This window comes from Protopterus annectens, chromosome 7.part0, assembly GCF_019279795.1.
Source record: "Protopterus annectens isolate FY-2018-M chromosome 7.part0, PAN1.0, whole genome shotgun sequence".
NCBI lineage: Eukaryota > Metazoa > Chordata > Ceratodontiformes > Protopteridae > Protopterus > Protopterus annectens.
The window spans coordinates 876,066,409-876,085,244 of record NC_056739.1 but is presented as its reverse complement, the minus strand read 5'-3'; positions in this window follow the sequence as shown (position 1 = coordinate 876,085,244).

The following is an 18,836-nucleotide window of genomic DNA, read 5'->3' as shown; positions in this document are numbered from 1 at the left end:
CCACACCATGCCCAGCTAGATATGGCTCCGGACCTGTTGGTCAGCATCTCATTTAGTTAGTAGATACCTGACATACATACAGAAGCACATTATTTTCCTAACTTGTGATCAGCCGTAGGCATTTCCTCCCCCAAGTGGCCATACCAATACCTGTATATCTGCGGACAAAAATTTAATTCAGCAGGTGCATGTACTAGGCTAACCCATGTATGTGTTAATGACCAAGGCCTCCTCCCACTGTATCAACCGGAATGTCATCCACAGTTTACCAATATGCAAGGTCTCTCTCCTTGGTATATAACACCGCAACCATGCAGGTACAATCTTCCACCTGAATGCCATGATATCTCATGCAGCTTCCTCTGGGTACATAATTCCTCACACAGGCATACATAAGGGTGCCATGTGACTATGTGGTGGTTCTGGCTTGATATGTACCCTGTGAAGTCATCACTGTGCTTGCCATATGTGAGGTAGACTAACCATAAGAGACTCACCCTTGCATATGTGTCAAGTACACATAAACAACACCACAGTGATCATTCCTCTCCCTGACAAACAAAATATGCATTGCAAGGATGCAACAGGTATAGTACTAACATAGTCTGCCTTTGCTATCTTCATTTTTAATGCAATTCCAATAAATTCAATTTATATGGCTGAAATTAGACCTTTTCAAGATGGTAATAGAAGTTTATATCATACAAACATGTGACAATCACCACAGCTGTAAGCAAACCAGGTCAGATAGCTCCAATGTCTTTGAATCACTTCCTGCTTCACTGAGCTAGCCATACTTAGTGGCATGAGCCATTCATATACTGTAGTATGGGACACACAGTATTTGTACTTGTACACTGAGTCTGGGAATTCCCAAAGCTGTACGGTATAGCATTGCATTGCACAACACATGATTCAGAAACTTGTGCCCATGTGCACAAGTCTACAAAATTGCTCACCAAGTAGACCAGCAGAGTGGCCATAGCTACTTCATCCTCCACCACCTGCATGCTCCAGCATAGTATGCCACAGAGAGCATGATTTTCCTGGTCTCCCTCTTTAGGGACATTAATAAGCATCTTTTGGGGTCTTATAATGGCCCCTTTAAAAACATTAATGCCTGGATCGACCTGGCATGCATGCTGCCAGATACTACAAGCATCACTGCAGGCATTTCTACAATAACCTGAAGCATTACCACTTTGAAACAACCTGTGGCAGAGGTTCAGAACATATAGCCAGAGATGTACTGCATGTATTTTTTTTTTTATTTTATACATATTCTTTTTGTAATGTCTTCATTTCTTTACCTATGCTAAATAGATTATTTCTTTGTTTGCTTTTTGCTGATGAGTTACCTGAATATGGTTGGCTCAAGGTCTCAAGTGTCAAGCGCCTGATTTTGGCAGTAAGCTGTCACAGCAAACAATAAGAAAGACTGCCAGTGCCATTGCAACACAAATGTAGCATCCAGGTATAGTACAGGGACCTTGGATTGGCTGGGAAAGAGAAGAAACATCATATGAGGTAGTGTGACAACATCAGTTGTCAGTAAGCAAACATCATGGGAGTGAACACAAGTAAATGTAAGCCTTTTCTGCTCAAGACAATATGCTTTCTTAGGGCATTTTTGTGTTTTTTAACAGAATACTGGAAAATATCATTAATTAAAAGTTAAGCGGGAACACTCTAAATCTCATGTTTCAGATGTTATATTAGATTTGCTGTTGGGCAAGGTGGTGTCCTGTAGTCAAAAATATAATTAAATATTATATTATGGTGAATCATTCATCAAATTTTAGTCTGTTGCTTAGCTTACTCTGCACTTCAGCTTTAAGCAGGTAGACATACTTATGATGCAAATATTATTTCTCCCAAGATTCTCTTAAGCTTCATAACAGTAGCTTTAGGTGGAATATAAATAAATGCCAGTGCAATCCTCATTCCTTTTCAATAACCCCTTATTACCACAAATCTAGCACTATTGTCTTTCACCCCTAATCTCCTGATGCTGCTGCAGCCCCTCTCACGATCATTGTTACGACTGCCTTTTCCTCTCCCTTTCTTTAATAATCTGCTGAATATTCATTCGGAAGTATTTTCTTTGCCAAATTCGCTTGCTCATTTCTATCAAAATGTGCCTCTATAACATTGCTATTTGCACCCTACACTTGTTAATACAATTCAGCAGTTGAATATGTTTCCAGCTTTCAACTTGCATGCACAGAGTAATTCTTGGCAGGTTGACCTTGTATTGCACACAGTTGCTGCTTCTTGTCTCTGAAGCCATGTCACATTTTCCAGGACTTTTTGCTTCAATAGAAAACAGTCAAGAAACAAGAAACTAAATACATTTTGAAATCCCCAACCCCTTTTATAGGTTCATAGGTTGGTACTGACCTATCTGCCTGAAGGCATATATTAGCCCAGCCACGTTGTGCGGTATTCACCACCCCTTTAGTAGTTCCCTAGACCCTTGTACTAGCAGCTAGTACCCTTGGCCCCTATCTAGTAGTGCTGTTGGTGTGATCCCCGGTGTGAACTTTCTGTTATCCATCCACTCATCAAGGTTCCTCTTGAAGAGTGATAGTGAGGGGTTCTGTCTTATGTAGATCGGGACCTTGTTCCATAGTAAGGGAAGTTTCTGTGAAGGGAATCTATCCCTCCAGCATGTTCTAGTCATTTTTGTGTTGAGGTTTATATCCCTAGAGCGTGTAGCTCGAGTAGATTTGGTTTTGCTAAGATGGAGCATGTTCAACAATTCTGGGTTGGACATGGCTCTGTACGTTAGACAGAGATCGCCTCTGAGAAAGCGGTATGCAACAGAGAACAGTCTTAGCTTTTTCAGTCATGCTGCATAGGGCAACCGTTTGAGGCCAGTAATTCTCTTGGTTAGGTACCTCTGTGGTCTCTCCAGCTGCTGGAGATGTCTAGCCAGGTACATTCCAATTGGTGCATTGTACTCAATAATGGGTCTGATGAGGGAAGAGTAGAGTGGCACCATTACATCCTTAGATCTTGATGCGAACCCTTTCATGATCAGATGGGTCACATAGAAGGATTTTCTAACCACTTTGGCAACATGGTTATCAAAGGAAAGCTGGCTATCTACTTGGGTCCCTAGATCCCTTATTTCTTCTTCAGATTTCAGGGGATTACCTCCTATGTTGTAGTTTGTGGGTACTTTTTTTTTTCCAAAGGGGATTACTACGCATTTTTTGCATTTAGCTTGAGACCATGGCTTTGACACCATGCATCAGTCTCATTTAGGCCCTTTTGGAGGATCTCCATGTCGGCTGGAGACTCTATTATAGCACCCAGTTTGCAGTCATCCGTAAACTTAGTCAGCCACAGCCCTTCCGTGCTTGCCTGTACTTCTGAGAAGTATATACCAAACAGGAGGGGCCCCAGGACAGAGCCCTGAGGCAAACCACTCGTTACTGGTCTGGATTCGGACATAGATCCCAGTACTCTTACTTTATGGGATCTGTCTGAGAGCCAGTTCGTGATCCATCTTGTGACGTAAGGGTTTATGCCCAGGCTGATGAGCTTATCAATAATACCCGAATGGGGAATGGTGTCAAATGCTTTAGCAAGGTCAAGGTAAGCCATGTGTACCTCCTTTCCCTTATCTATAGCCTGAGTAACTGTCTCAAAGAAATCCACCAGGTTCAGGAGGCATGATCTTCCCTTGACGAAGCCGAACTATGTGGGGTCTAGCGACTGGAGGTTCCCAATCTCTCCATTTATGAGTTCCATAATGATTCGCTCCATAGGCTTACAGATCAGACTGGTCAGGCTTATTGGTCGGTAGTTCCCAGGGCCAGTTGTGGCCCCACCCTTATGTAGCGGGACCACCGTTGCTGTGCGCCATTCTCTGGGCACATATCCTAATACACAACATACACATAAATCTTTGTATACTTTCCAAAACAGGAAGTAATCCCTCTGAATAGGGGCAGTTGTCCCAAACAAACAACTACACCAACAAACTTTACTTATTCTAAAGTTAGGTTTATTCATACCGGAAGTGCATGCCTGAGCCATTTCCCCCTTGCACATATACCATGTGTCCTTTCCTATCTGTATTTTCTTCTGAGATGTGAAAAAATATACTAAAATTCATACAACTAAAAATACTGAAAACACCAATGTGAAGAACTCCACGACAGCACAGAGACACTCCAATTTTATTATAAAACTCAAATCCACTAGACAGTAAGCACTTGCGTCTCTAATACAGATGTCTTCAGACCAGGTAGTTTAAAACACTATCAGATATTTATATCCCTGCAGATTACATGACAATTATTCAATTAAGGTCATGAATCAACAATTTAAGTGGAAATCATGTACCCTACCAAACATTTGAAACTATTAACCTATAACTTACTAAACAATATATATAACAAAATGTTATCTCTTATATGCTTTCATTTTTAATACACTACTGATACTTATAACTTCTTGTGAAGTCCTCCAAAGCTAATGATGAGTCTAAATTAGCTTTCTCAACAAAGGACAACCACAAGACATTCTATAGTTACATCCGTAACCTAAAAGGAAAGGCCCAGATCTGTGTGGAACTGATAGTTAATGATACCACATATATTGAGCCTGTGGACATAGTTAACCTGTTGGCCAACAGGTTCTGTGAAAACTTCACACTCCTGTCCCCGCCACAACCCATGACTTCCCTACCACCTATCCCCTACTTTGTATCTCTACTGAGCAGGTTGTAAATGCCCTCTCTAAGGCCAAAATCACAGCATCTATGGGACCTGACAACATCCCAGGTTGCATCCTATATGGGCTCCAACATGAATTAGCAACACCATTGGGTTCTCTTTTCAGTCATAGTCTAAGCACTGGCTTCTTACCAGCTGAATGTAAAACAGCCGCTGTTATTCCCTTGCACACTTGCACAAAGGTGGTGCTTCCACTGACCCTGGGAACTATAGCCCTATTAGCCTGACTAGCCTTATCTGCAAGGCCATGGAGCGAATCATCATGGGCCTTATCAAAAAAATATAGGTAATCTCCAAAGACTTGATCCTACTCAGTTTGGACTTGTCAAAGGGAGATCATGCCTCTTAAACCTGATGGACTTCTTTGAGATAGTCACCAAGGCCCTGGATGAGGGGAAATCCATGCATACAGCCTACCTAGACTTAGTCAAAGCATTTGACACTATTCACACTCAGGCATCATTGACAAACTCACCCAACTAGGCGTCAACCCTTATATTGTTAGATGAGTCACTAAATGGCTCACTGATAGAACTCATACAGTCAAAATAGGGGAATCCACCTCCAACAGCAGACCTGTAACCAGTGGTGTTCCACAGGGATCAGTCCTGGGATCTCTACTGTTTGGAATCTATTTCTCTGCAGTATGAGCAAAAACTAAAGGTCTGTGGCTTGCAAAGTTTGCTGATGACTGCAAAGTGGGAGCAGTCATAGAATCTCCAAATGATGTCAACATCCTGCAAGAGGGTCTTACACAAACAAATATTTGGTAGTGGATTTTTACATGCCGAGTTACCAGCCCTGACGCACAACCTTCAACAAAGGCACACCCATTCCTATTGATGTGGTACTTAGCAGGAGCATTGCTTTTACCAAAAAGAATGATGTTGTTTCTTTCGGCTTACCTTGGTAAAAGCAATGCTCCTGCTAAGTACCACATCAATAGGAATATCTTAAGTATGCATTCAGTTGTGAGAGACCTGGGCACACAAGTTGACAGCAACCTTACCTTTGACCACCATGTCTCCACAGTGGGAAGAAGGGCACTCTGTATTGCTCGTCTCATAAATAAGAGCATTGCCTCAAAAAACAAAAAGAAGTTATAACCTCCCCGTACTCTTCCTTTATCAGGCCAATAATCGAATGCAGTGGCCCTTTTGGTATGTAACTTTCTAAGCACATGCAGCAATTGGAGAAACCACAAAGGTTCCTCACAAGGAAGATTCAAGGTCTTCACCAGCTGTCCTATGGGGATCATCTGAAATCACTGTCACTTTATTCTGTTTCATACAGACTACTCAGAGGTGATCTTTTCCTTGCATATAAGGCAGTCTCTGTCCCTACATTACTGGAAATGCTTCATATCTGAAAGTCAAATGGTACATGGGTTACTCGCTCTAAAGACATTAACCTGGTATGTGACATTAATAAAACCTACTGGAGGGACAGATTTGTCTCCCAGAGGTTTGGAACAGACTCCCACTTCATGTCAAACAGAGTACTTCATTGGACCTCTTCAAATGCAGTCTGGACAATTAGATGGGTGACCATAAATTCACCCTGGGGGTTCCACCTGTGTCCCTCTTGAACAGGGGCAATAGGTGCTGATCATGGAAATAAGGGTAAGAACTTGGCTAGGCTTGTAAAGGCCATAGGGTCATTAGCCTAGTAACTTCTTATGATCCTATGAAATACCAATCATGATGGTTCTTATATAAGTGCCTCAAAGAGCATTCTTCAGTCAATTCCTGATTAACTGCCTACAACTGTACACTTGCTATCTCCAGCTACTGGCAATTATTGATAAAAAAAAAAAAACAGCTAATAGCTTTACTAATGCAAGAAACTGATCTTTTTTAAAAATAGAAAACTAACATTTTTCATGTTTGCCATTTTCTAACCTGTTTCTTGAAAAAAAAAACTTTACCTGCAGCATAAATTAAAAATATTAATGTATACGTTGACCCATATAAAAAGGGGAAGTCATTGCATTTTAATATAGACATAATATGATCAGTATACTTTTACGTTTTCATCCAGCAGCCCAAGATCATGGCATCATATTTTTATATCCAGATTTTATCTTTTTACAGTATAATCCCTACATACATTACTGGCAATAAAAATACTTCCTTACTTTAGTACCATTGGCAGAAACAGTAGTCCCTGATGAGACCATCTCATCGCACATTTTAAATAACTCTGCGCACTATATAGAACTACTTTATAGTATAACATGCAGTTTACTTCAAGTCATTTGTTATACACATTTTATTAAGAACTAAGAACATTGATTTTATTATTTGCAATTACATTTATAGTACCTTCCTTGTCCTTATAGGCCTTATTGACAGAGTGGGAATTATGCTTTATAATCTACCTACCAATTTAGTACAGTCAACAAACTTCTAATCTTTTGAGTCACTTCTTGTAGGTGCACAGTTCTCATGTACAAGCTGTATCTTATGGAAATGACTTTTTACAATTTTTCCATGTATTTCCTACTTTCACATTATTACTGGTCTTCTTCCTCACCATCTCCACCATTCAAGACCAAAGATGAAACCTGAACCCCCCCTTTTTTTTCTGAGCAGCTATAAGGCTCTTTCCTAGCAAAGCTATTTTTTCCCCTAGGAGAGCTGTTTTATCTTTTATATAGTTGATTTGCAATTATGTTCTCCAGATTTTTTTCTTTGCTGACATCCAGCTAGTACAGTGACTAATATACATCTCAACTGTCCAAATTTTTGCAGAATGTCTAGATTTGTTTGCCTTATATTTTTAGCCTGTTCCTTCATAAAATATGTGGTTTCCTGGCAAATCTCTGAGGATTGAACTTACTAAATAATGACATACATTTAACTTTCAGACCTCATATCCTTCAAAAAATGCACGCTAACATAAATCCTGTTATTCTAGCAACTTTCTAAATTTATAAGAGCAATATTTAAAATCTGTCCATGTTTTTGGACTTTTGTCCCCTGTTATTTTAGGATTTGTCCAGATTTTTTTGCACTAAGAAGTTAAGAGGTGTGGGACTAACTAGTAACCAAATTTTACCCAAACTATTTAAGTTTTACTGGCCTTTTTCCAGTAAACATATAGATACGTGCACAGACATAGAGACACATACACACACACACACACACACACACACACACACACACACACACACACACACACACACACACACACACACACACACACAAAATTGTGAAGCAAGGCTAGCAGAATTTTTCAATTCCCCACAGCTTTCATCCTGAGAAAATACATCTGCTACCACTCTAGTTATTGGATTAGCGACCTAACAGTTACATTGCCACTCTTGATTAACAGACAGATACTTACAAAAACACACAACTGGTGATGTGCAAAGTAACTTGTCTTGGAGGAGGGTGCAGCAGCTTGACAACCTGCAGTGATAAATAATACAGTCTTTACAAATAATAATAATAAATATCCAGCTATGGGATCTTAAAAGTGAGTAAATTAAAAATGCTTAGAAAATAAAGAAGTTAGACAGATACACACTTGCACAGAAGAACGGAAAATAATTAAATGTACTGACAGAATATTTAATTCATTCCCGCCAATGGATCTGTTTTGAGTCTGTACTCTAACTTAAAAAAAGGTGTAGCCTAAGCCTTTAAAATGAAATGATTGCCTTGCAGTAAAAACAAATATTAATATCTCTAGAACCATAAAAATTACAAGAAAACTGTAAATGGCAAATTATTCATCACAAAGTAAACTTTACAGTGGTTGCATTCATCGAAGTCTAGGTATTGAAATGGATTTTATAAGCCACAATGATCATAGTAAGCATTTTTGTAAGGTATAAACAGCTTATGATATCTCAGTAACCATTCAAGCAATGCATATACCACCAGTAACATTTGCTTCATACAGATGTGAACTTTCATGTGAGGATAAACAGTTCTGTCTGTGTCACTTGACTGTTGAGCTATTTAGAGAAATATGAACATTATTACAATGCAAATACAGAGTATATAAATACTATTAAATATCTCTTTAGCCTCACTAGACAAAGGTCAAATAACAATACAGCTGTGTCTGTGTTTGGCATCATGTTAGCTTTAAGTTGAAATCTTCTAACACCGTCTATGTAGCATGTTTTTGGAATTATTAATGAAAATATGAACAAGCAAAAGATGACACCTACAGAAGTCAGTAAGATGTTACTACAGAAATGTCTGTTGCCTTCACTAGGCTGTAATGAGTTAAAAGAAAAACTAATAGTGGAATAACCTTGCTGACTGTAGCTGAAAGAATACTGAAACCTTAACTGATCTAAGTTACTAGAAAACTGTATAGGCAAAATGTGGAATAATAATTCAGACTAGTACATTTCTGTGAGTGTGAGAGTGGTGTTGATGTGGCGGTGGAAGTTTGCTGAGACCTAGTCTTCTTATTCCTAGGAGGCATTGATAGTGACTTTTTTACAATCTCAGCATAAATCATTTTGGATTTCCAAGATGGCTGGATGATGATCATCAGCTTGACTTCAGCTCTCCCAGTATGAAAACAGAAACTGAGAAACTGCACCCAGATACTGTCAATCTGAGTAAAATTCAATTACTGGCTAGTAGGTATAGTGTCTGGATGGCTGCAAAGAAGAAATTAAGAGAGCCTGAAAGAAAATTAACTAGAAAAGGTGAAGAGAAAACACTGACTGGGAAGAATCTTGCAGATGTTCATCAAAAAGCATAAACCATTTTAATGTGGCTGTGATGAGATTCACTGGTAATATGTGATACTCACAGGCTATCTTAGTTGATATAGTCACGGCTATTGCAGGGCAAAGCAGGCACTTCCCTTCAGGCACAAGGGGTATGATCAGGATGCTGATTTGGCTGTATGTGGTATTTAGCTATAGCAAACTACTTATTACATTTGTAGCAAAACACTTGTTACATTTGTAGCAAGCCACTTGTTACATTTGTAGCAAGTGATATGCTACGGTTTCAAAGGAGAGAACTTTTGGTCCTCAAGTCCAAGAGGGCCTTTTTTAAGTCCACAGCTTTGAAATGAGGGGACAGCAGATGTGGAAGTTGCAGGGGGCACCAGAACACATAGCTATGGTTCTGTATGGGGAGAAGAATGCCACCAGATTGCATAGCTATTACACCTCTCACAGACTGAGTTTTTCATGTGAAATAGAAGTTCATTATCTTTAAGCATATGACAGTTCCTAAACTGCCTGAGATCTGACATGGTGTAATATTTATGCAAAGGAAAAAGTCAAACTAATCAATACAAAAAAGCAGCTCCAAAGATATTTGAAGAGAAATACAGGCAAAATCACCCAGAAATGAAAAATTTCACAATGCTAAAAAAAATGGAAAAGATGACAAGAAGATTAGTAATGGAGAAGTTAAAGTGAGTTACAGATCAGCTGTGAAGTGAAGGATTTAGTGTAGAAAATCCAACTGACATAACATCACAAAATGCTGGAACAAAGAATCCCCAAATTAAGGAGAAACAGCTGGAATGGGAAGCAGCTGATCACTTGCCACATGATGATGCTCTGGAGCAGGGGTCTCAAAATCAAATGACCACTGGTGCTGTATGAGGACTACAGAAAAAAGGAAATGCAAACAGTGCATCTAGAAAATAGTGTAGTCATTTCCCTTTTCCATAATTATGCTGATTTGAGGGTACCTTGAGGTCCAAGGGCCATGAGTTTGAGAACCCTTCTCAGGAGATTTCAGTAAGAAACCAGTACAGAAGCTCAGTTGAAGTTGCACAGCAAGGGAAGGAGCAGAAAAAAAGTGGCAATACTTACAGAGGCAATGTTATGGGGTAATGGGCCAATGAGTTCCCATATGAAGGAGCAACAGATGAAGCAGGATGCAGCTGAAAGGAGATGTCACAGGAAGATGTTCTGGAACTTTCTGTAGAATGCCCACAAGAAAGAAAGAGCAAAGAAATGTGCCATCAGTTTTGAAGAAAATGATCTAATGGAAGAGTTGCTTGATTTAATAGAGATGGATAGACCTATTAAGATTGATGAAAGAAACAGATTATAGAAAGTCAATAACACACAAAATATTAGAAGTTTGATAAAACAAATGAGCACAATAATCAAGACTGTTAATTGAAATCCATGTGATATAATGAAAGTAAATAGGATACAGTACTGTTCAGCTAAACTGATAGTCTTACCACAAAACTACAGAGCAATAAGGGAAGGGAAAAAATAAAGTGCCACCATGGAAGCATCGACTAGAGAAAATGATAAAGCAATTAAGACAAGAAGTGCTAAACTAATCAGGGAAGTAATCTTAGATTTGTTCTCTTCATGTTTCAAAACTTTCACTATGTTTGGGTCTGATGAGGCCAGCAGACATCTATGCAGTCCTACGATGGCAGATCTATACATGTAATCAGTTTTGAGGAGGAATATATAATCTTGGTATGTGGGTGGTCGCAGTGGTGCAGCAGTTAGCGTTGCCGCCTCAAAGTAAGAGGTTCTCTGGTTCAATCCTTGGCTGGGGTGCCATCTGTGCGGAGTCTGCATGTCCTCCCTGTGGTCGCGTGGGTTTCCTCCGGGTGCTCCGGTTTCCTCCCACATCCCAAAGACATACTGTAGGTGGATTGGACACTCTAAATTCACCCTAGGTGTGAGTGTGTGCATGTGTGTGCCTTCTGTGGAAGGTCGGGTGCTGGACTGACAACTCAAAACCGTAAAACACCACTGCCAATCATGAGCGGACAGGTGATCCACTGTGGCGACCCTTAACCGGGAAAAGCCGAAAGAAGAAGAAGAAGAAGATACAATCTTGGTATACATTGATTTTTATATATCGTTTGATAAGTGTGAAGCATTTTTTCTTATTTTCTTCTCCAACTGATCCAATACCTTTTGAGGCCAGTCAGTCACCCCAAAACTGTAAGTTAGAACAGGAAGAGCAAATTGATTTATAGCTTGGACTTTGTTACTATATGTCAGGGCTGTTTTCATTATTAATTTTAGTCATCTAAAATATTGCTTTCTGGGTTTTGTTTGTACTTGTTCATCTTTTATTGTCTATCCTTCATCAATTCCCAGATATTTATACACTCCCTCATTCTCAAGTTCCTTTATATCACATTCCTGTCCCAGTCTATTTTCTTTGTGCTGCAGCTTTCGTGCTTTAAATGTTACTTTTGCACATTTATCAAGACCACATGACATTCTTATATAACCTGATAAAATTTTAACCACTTCAAGTTGTGTTTTCAGGTCGTCATTTGATGAACTATACAGTTTTAAATCCTCCACAAAAAGATGAGAAGCCTTTACAGTTTGCTGTTTTCTGGGAGCCAGATTGTTACCATGATCTAATCTGTTAAGTAGACAGCTTAATAGATTAAGAGCAAGACAAGAGCAACAGTGACAAAGAGCCGCCCTGGAATATCCCTCTTTGAATTTTTATCCCTAGGGTAATAGTTTGTCCTCCATCATGGCTTAGCTGCAAAGTGGTTTGCTGCTGTTTCATGGTCACTGCAATGTAATCGATCAATGTAGGGTGCATCTTATACATCTGTAAGTACTCCTTTATCCATGAATGTGGGATGCTGTCAAAAAATGATTTTTTTGCAATATATCCATGCCATACTTAGATTCTTCCTCTTTATACAATTCTCCATTATGACTTTATTTAGCAACAAATGATCCTTTGCTCCATATGATTTTCTTTTATTACCCTTTTATTTCCCTTTTGTTCTATTGAGTTTTTTTCTAGATGAAAATAAACTTAGCATCAGTTCCGGTGTATAGTTTATGTATTATTGGAAGGGAGGTTATTGGTCTTTAGTTTTTAGGATAGCTTGAAGGTTCACTCTTAAGGAGGAATATAATTTTTCCTGTTGTTAACCAGGTTAGTGTCTGTTCAGAGTGAGCATACAAGTAGTTCTTACTCAGGGCTAAATATTTGTGTAATGACGTAAATACCTTTAGCCAGAAGTTAGGTACTGCATCTAGACCTAGGGTTTTCCAGTTAGGAACTTTTCTTAATTTTGTTTCAAATTCCCTGGCCATTACTTCGTCCAATTTCATATCCTGTACATTTGAATTTTTTACTGTTTCTTTTACTTCTTCTATCCATTCAGCATCTTTATTATATTCCACAGGGTCTTCATAGATATTTCTCCAAAATGCCTCCATTTCTTTATTTTTTGGTGGTGTTTCTTTTCCTTTTGCTTTGTTTCTGAATTCTCTAAAACACTTTTTTGGGTCACCAAAGAATTGCTTATTTTGTACTTTTCCTTTATATTTATCTGTATATCTTATAAGTTTTTCTGCCTGTACTGATCCTGGTCTGTTCTAATACTAGGAGTTGCTTTTATCACGTCTATCTTTCTAAAGTATTTTTGTTGATCTGTTCTCTGTTTTATACTCTTCTAACTGTGACATTTCTTGTCTTAATTACTGTATACATTTCTCTGTTCTATACTACCATGATGGCATTTGATTTCTACCCCTTCCTTTCCCTAACTGCCCTGCATTTTTGCCCGTAAGACTTTATCTGTTATTAATTTAGCTGAACAGTAATATATCCTATTTACTTCTGTTATGTCACATTAATTTTTGTTAATAGTCTGAATTGCTGTGTTCATTTGTCTTATCTGACTTCTAACATTTCGGGTCTTACTGACTTTCTGTAATCTATTTCATCAATCATAATATGTCTATCCATAGGATCATAGAATCATAGAAAGTTACTAGGCTAATGGCCCCAGGACCCTTACAAGCTTAGCCAAGTTCTTACCCTTATTTCCATGATTGGCACTTATTGCCCCTGTCCAAGAGGGACACAGGTGGAACCCCCGGGGTGAATTTACAGTCATCCAGCCAATCGTCCAGATTGCGTTTGAAGAGGGCCAATGAGGTGCTCAATTTGACATGAAGAGGAAGTCAGTCCCAACGTCTGGGAGACAAATTTGTCCATCCAGCAGGTTTTATTAATGTCACATACCAGGTAAAGATCTTTAGAGCGAGTAACCTGTGTACCATTTGACTTTCGGATATGATGCATTCCCAATAATGTAGGGTTATAGATTGCCTTATATGCAAGGCAGAGATCACCTCTGAGTATTTTGTATGAAACAGAATAAAGTGACAGTGATTTCAGATGATCCCCATAGGACAGCTGGTGAAGACCTTGAATTTTCCTTGTGAGGAATCTTTGTGGTTTCTCCAATTACTGCAGGTGTGTAGAAAGGTACATACCAAAAGGGGCATTGTACTTAGTTATTGGCCTGATGAGTGAACAGTACAGGGAGTAATAACTTCTTTTTTTCTAGAGGTAATGACCTTACTTATAAGATGAGCAATATAGAATGTCTTTCTTACCACTGTGGCGACATGGTGGTCAAAGGTAAGGTTGATGTCAACCTGTGTGCCCACGTCTCTCACCACTAAGTGCATACTTAAGGTGTTGCTATGGATGTGGTAGTTAGCAGGAACATCACTTTTACTGAAAGGGATGATGATAATACATTTTTTCTGCACTGAGTTTAAGGCCATGACTTTGGCACCAGTCATTTGTTTGTGTAACATTGTCTTGTAGGATGTTGACATCCTTTGGAGATTCTATGACCACTCCCAGTTTGCAGTCATCAGCAAACTTTGTCAGCCACAGAGCTTTTAGTTTTTGTTTGTACTTCAGAGAAATAGATTCCAAACAGTAGGGGTCCCAGGATTGACTGATCCCTGTGGAACACCACTGGTTACAGGTCTGCTGTTGGAGGTGGATTCCCCTGTTTTAACTATATGAGTTCTGTCATTGAGCCAGTTAGCGACCCATCTAACGATATAAGGGTTGATGTCTAATTGGATGAGTTTGTCAATGATGCCTGAGTGGGGGATAGTGTCAAATGCCTTGGATAAGTCCAGGTAGGCTGTATGCACAGATTTCCCCTCATCCAGGGCCTTGGTGACTGTCTCAAAGAAGTCCATCAGGTTTAACAGGCATGATCTCCCTTTGACAAATCCAAACAAAGTAGGGTCAAGTGTATGGAGATTACCTACATGTTTGCTGATAAGGTCCATGATGATTCGCTCCATCTCTATTGAATCAAACAACTCTTCCCTTAGATCATTTTTTTTTAAACTGAGGGCACATTGTTATTCTCCATTTCCTGCTGGTAGCCTACAGAATGTTCCAGAACAACTTCCTGTGACATATTTTCTTTAGCTGCATCCTGTGTCATCCATTGTTCTTTCATATGGGAATAAACTGACCTATCACTCCACAACACTGACTGTGTCAGAGTTGCCACAGTTTCCTGTCCCTTCCCTTGCTCTGCAACTCCAACTGAACTTTTGTACTGGTTTCATACTGAAGGCTCCAGAGTATCTTTATGTGGCAGCTAATCAGATGCTTCCCATTCCACCTGTTTCTCCTTAATTTGTTGACTCACTGTTCCATCATGCTGTGACATTACCAGCGTTGTATTTTCTACACTATATCCTCCACTTTGCAGGTAATCTATAACTTCAGTTTCTATTTCTTTAATTTCTCCTTTACTAATCTTCTTTTCTACATTCCCCTTTTGTTTTCTTTTTTTTGTACTGTAAACTTTTCCATATCTGGATGCCTTTGCCTGTATTTCTCTTTAAATATCTTTAGTGCTGCTTTTTGTAATTATTAGTTTTGTTTTCCGTTTTGCATAAATATTGTACCATATTAAATTTAATTTTCTTTCTCATGTCCACATTTCTTCTTCAGATGTCTCCTGCTCAACCTGTTTTTCCTCACTTTGGGGACTCATTGTTCCATCATGCTGTGCTATAACTTGTGTTGGATTTTCTACACTAAATCCTTCACTTTGCATGTATTCCATAACTTCAGCTTCTATTCCCCCCTTTGTGATCATAAGATTTGGATTGTGAAATGTTCCATATATGGGTGCCATTGCCTATATTTCTCTTCAAATATCTTTAGAGCTGCTTTTTTGTATTGATTAGCTTGGCTTTTTTTCTTTGCACAAATATTACACCATATCAGATTTCTCTTTCTTTCCCATATCCATGTTTCTTTTTTATAACTTTTAAAAATCTCTAGATTTTGTTGTTTAAATTTTCACATTTCCTCAGTCATTTCTTGTTTCAAACAGTCCAAGGTTTATTGGCCTATATGATGTTTTTCATGAATTTGTTCCCTTAATGAACACAAATTTATATTTAAAGCTTTTGACAGTTTTTTCTTGTGCAAGTATTTTTCTTTCCTCTAATTTCTCTCTTAAGCTTTTTGAATATCGTCTATTCAGAAATTCTGGGCTTCTTGTATTACAGTAATAATACATAATTTCTTTTTTATCTTCAATAGTCTACTCTGTCATCTTTATGGCTATTTTTTGGCTTGTCAACTTTTGTGTTTTTTGTGGACTACCACTTCCTTTTCCAATGGGGGGGGGCATCCTCCCCCTGAGCATGGCCTAACCCCATCCTAGGAATGTTTCTGTGTCTTGAGGATTCTACGCTGTCTTTTTTCCAGTCCTGACTTTAGTGAGCCTACCAGGATTGGGTTCTTTTTTATCCTGCAATTTGTGCACCCAGTGGTCTTTTTTTATTTTTTCACCTACTTCTGTCCATGATATATGCTATATAAAATACAGCAAATATATCAGTGTTGTCTTGGTGAAATTATGCAGAAACAGAGCTTACGTCATGAAGGTACTCACCAAGACTTGAGGATGCATTCAGTTCCAACAATACTACTCTCATTTGCTTGCTGATTTAGCAAGTTATATTTCTCTTTTAGAAATGAATGCATGCTCATGTCATTGTGTAATATCTGATGTTAATAAAGATATTTAACAAAAGATACACTATTTGTAGCCTAGCAAGTTGCGCTGTGTAGAAGGAGAGCTAATGTAACTGAAGGTATAACTCGTTTTGAGTAGATATGAGCAGTTTAGTGTAGCCATGCTCTAACTACGTGAAAACGTCAAAGGTGGCACAGCAACTACTACAGCAAAAAGGGGTCTGCTCACCTGGTACCAATCCAGTAACGCTGAGGGGCACAGCATGCAACTAACAGTGGCACAGACTAGCAGTCTAAGTCATGCCTAGCCAGCAGCAATTTGAACTCCCATAACACCTGCAAATTTCTTTCTCTCGCAATATAATTGCTAGCAACATTCCAAGAAGGCTCCAAAAACTGCCAAGTTACGTTATGTCCAATTAGCACTGAAATCATAAAAAACAATGTTTTCTCAGATGTTAAATGGCAAATTAAGTAATTAAAACATACTTCCCTGATATTTGAGGTTAATGAAGAAAGGAGTCAAATCCATTAAAAATAGGTTAAATCTGGTTCCTGTAAAAGCTCAGATGCACATCTCACAAAAGAAGGGGAAGGCATACAAGCTGAGCAATATATATATATATATATATATATATATATATATATATATATATATGGGTCTACTGCTTTTGGTCGAATTACAGTTGGTCGAAAATGATTTCAGGCAGCCCACTTCACTGAAAATGCATTTCACTGAAAACCCATTTGGTTGAAGTCCATTTGGTCAAAAATGGAATATAGCCCCATGCCCCACTGCAGTGCGACCCTGGAGTGAGAATATAAAGTTGGGGGGGCTGTGGAGTATATTCACTATTACATACTTGTGTATCCATTAAAAATACATTGAAACATATAACGTCAGTAAAAACTAATTGCAAAATGTGGGGGGACACCCCACATAACTTTATATTCTCACTCCAGGGTCGCACTGCAGTGGGGCAGGGGCTATATTCCATTTTTGACCAAATGGAATTCGACCAAATGAGCTTTCAATCAAATCAGCTTTCAGTGAAGTGGGCTGCCTGAAATCATTTTCGACCAAATGTAATTCAACCAAAATCAGTAGCTCTCTCTCTCTCTCTCTCTCTATATATATATATATATATATATATATATATATATAGGGTCTATATCATAACATCGAAGTTATCTAACATCGAATGTTATTATATTGAACCCTAAACATTGAAGTGTGAAAACATTGAACAGTCAGAATAGCAAATTTTTTCCCAGGGAAAAAATTTACTATTCCGAGAAACATACACACAGCACAAACACACACAAAAAAACAGCCTTCCACACACATACACTTAAAATCCTACACCTAAACTAAACTTTACATACAGTACTAGCTATCCACTTACCTTAACCCAACCCTAACCTTAAGGTCCATCACTATCGCACACTCACCTCACCTGCGCCCTAACCCTAACTCACCTAACCCGCCCCCTAACCCTAACCTACACACAATCGCACACTTACCTGACCCACGCCCTAACCCTAACTCACCTAACCCGCCCCCTAACCTACACACAATCGCACACTTACCTGAACCTGTGCCGTAACACTAATGTCCACACAACCGCACACTTACCTGACCCACTTCCTAACCCTAACTCACCTAACCCGCCCCCTAACCCTAACCTACACACAATCGCACACTTACCTGAACCCGACCTGTAACGCTCCAACATATCGAATACTGAAAACAGTGAAGCCACAGCAATGGCCCACCGAATTCTTTCCCTGGGAAAGAATTCGATGTCCTGCACCTTCACTGTTTCCAGCATTCGACATTACGGGTTCGATATTATAACATTCGATGTTAGAGAACTTCGATGTTATAATATAGACCCTATATATATATATATATATATATATATATATATATATAAACGGAACATTGAAACAGCCAATCATTTATTTATTTAAATGTGGGGGGAAATTAAAATATCTTGGTCTGTTTTTACTGTTTTACTGAACAGTACTTGGTTTTACTCAAGTCTTTAAAATCTTTAGTAACCTGCTCTTGTTAGAGTGTCTAGATTTTAAAAGAGTACAACAAGCTATGAAGCTGAAAAGTGTCTCTGTGAATCTATCATGGAGCAAAATATTCACTGCTAGACAATTGCAATGCTTTACTGAAATGGTGCTGCCATTGTGGAACTGATTACATGAGAATGTAAGGAATTCCCTTGTTTAAACTCTTTCAAGAGATTTTAAATATGGAATGAAGGGACATAAGCAGTGGTAAAGGTGGACAGCAGAGAAC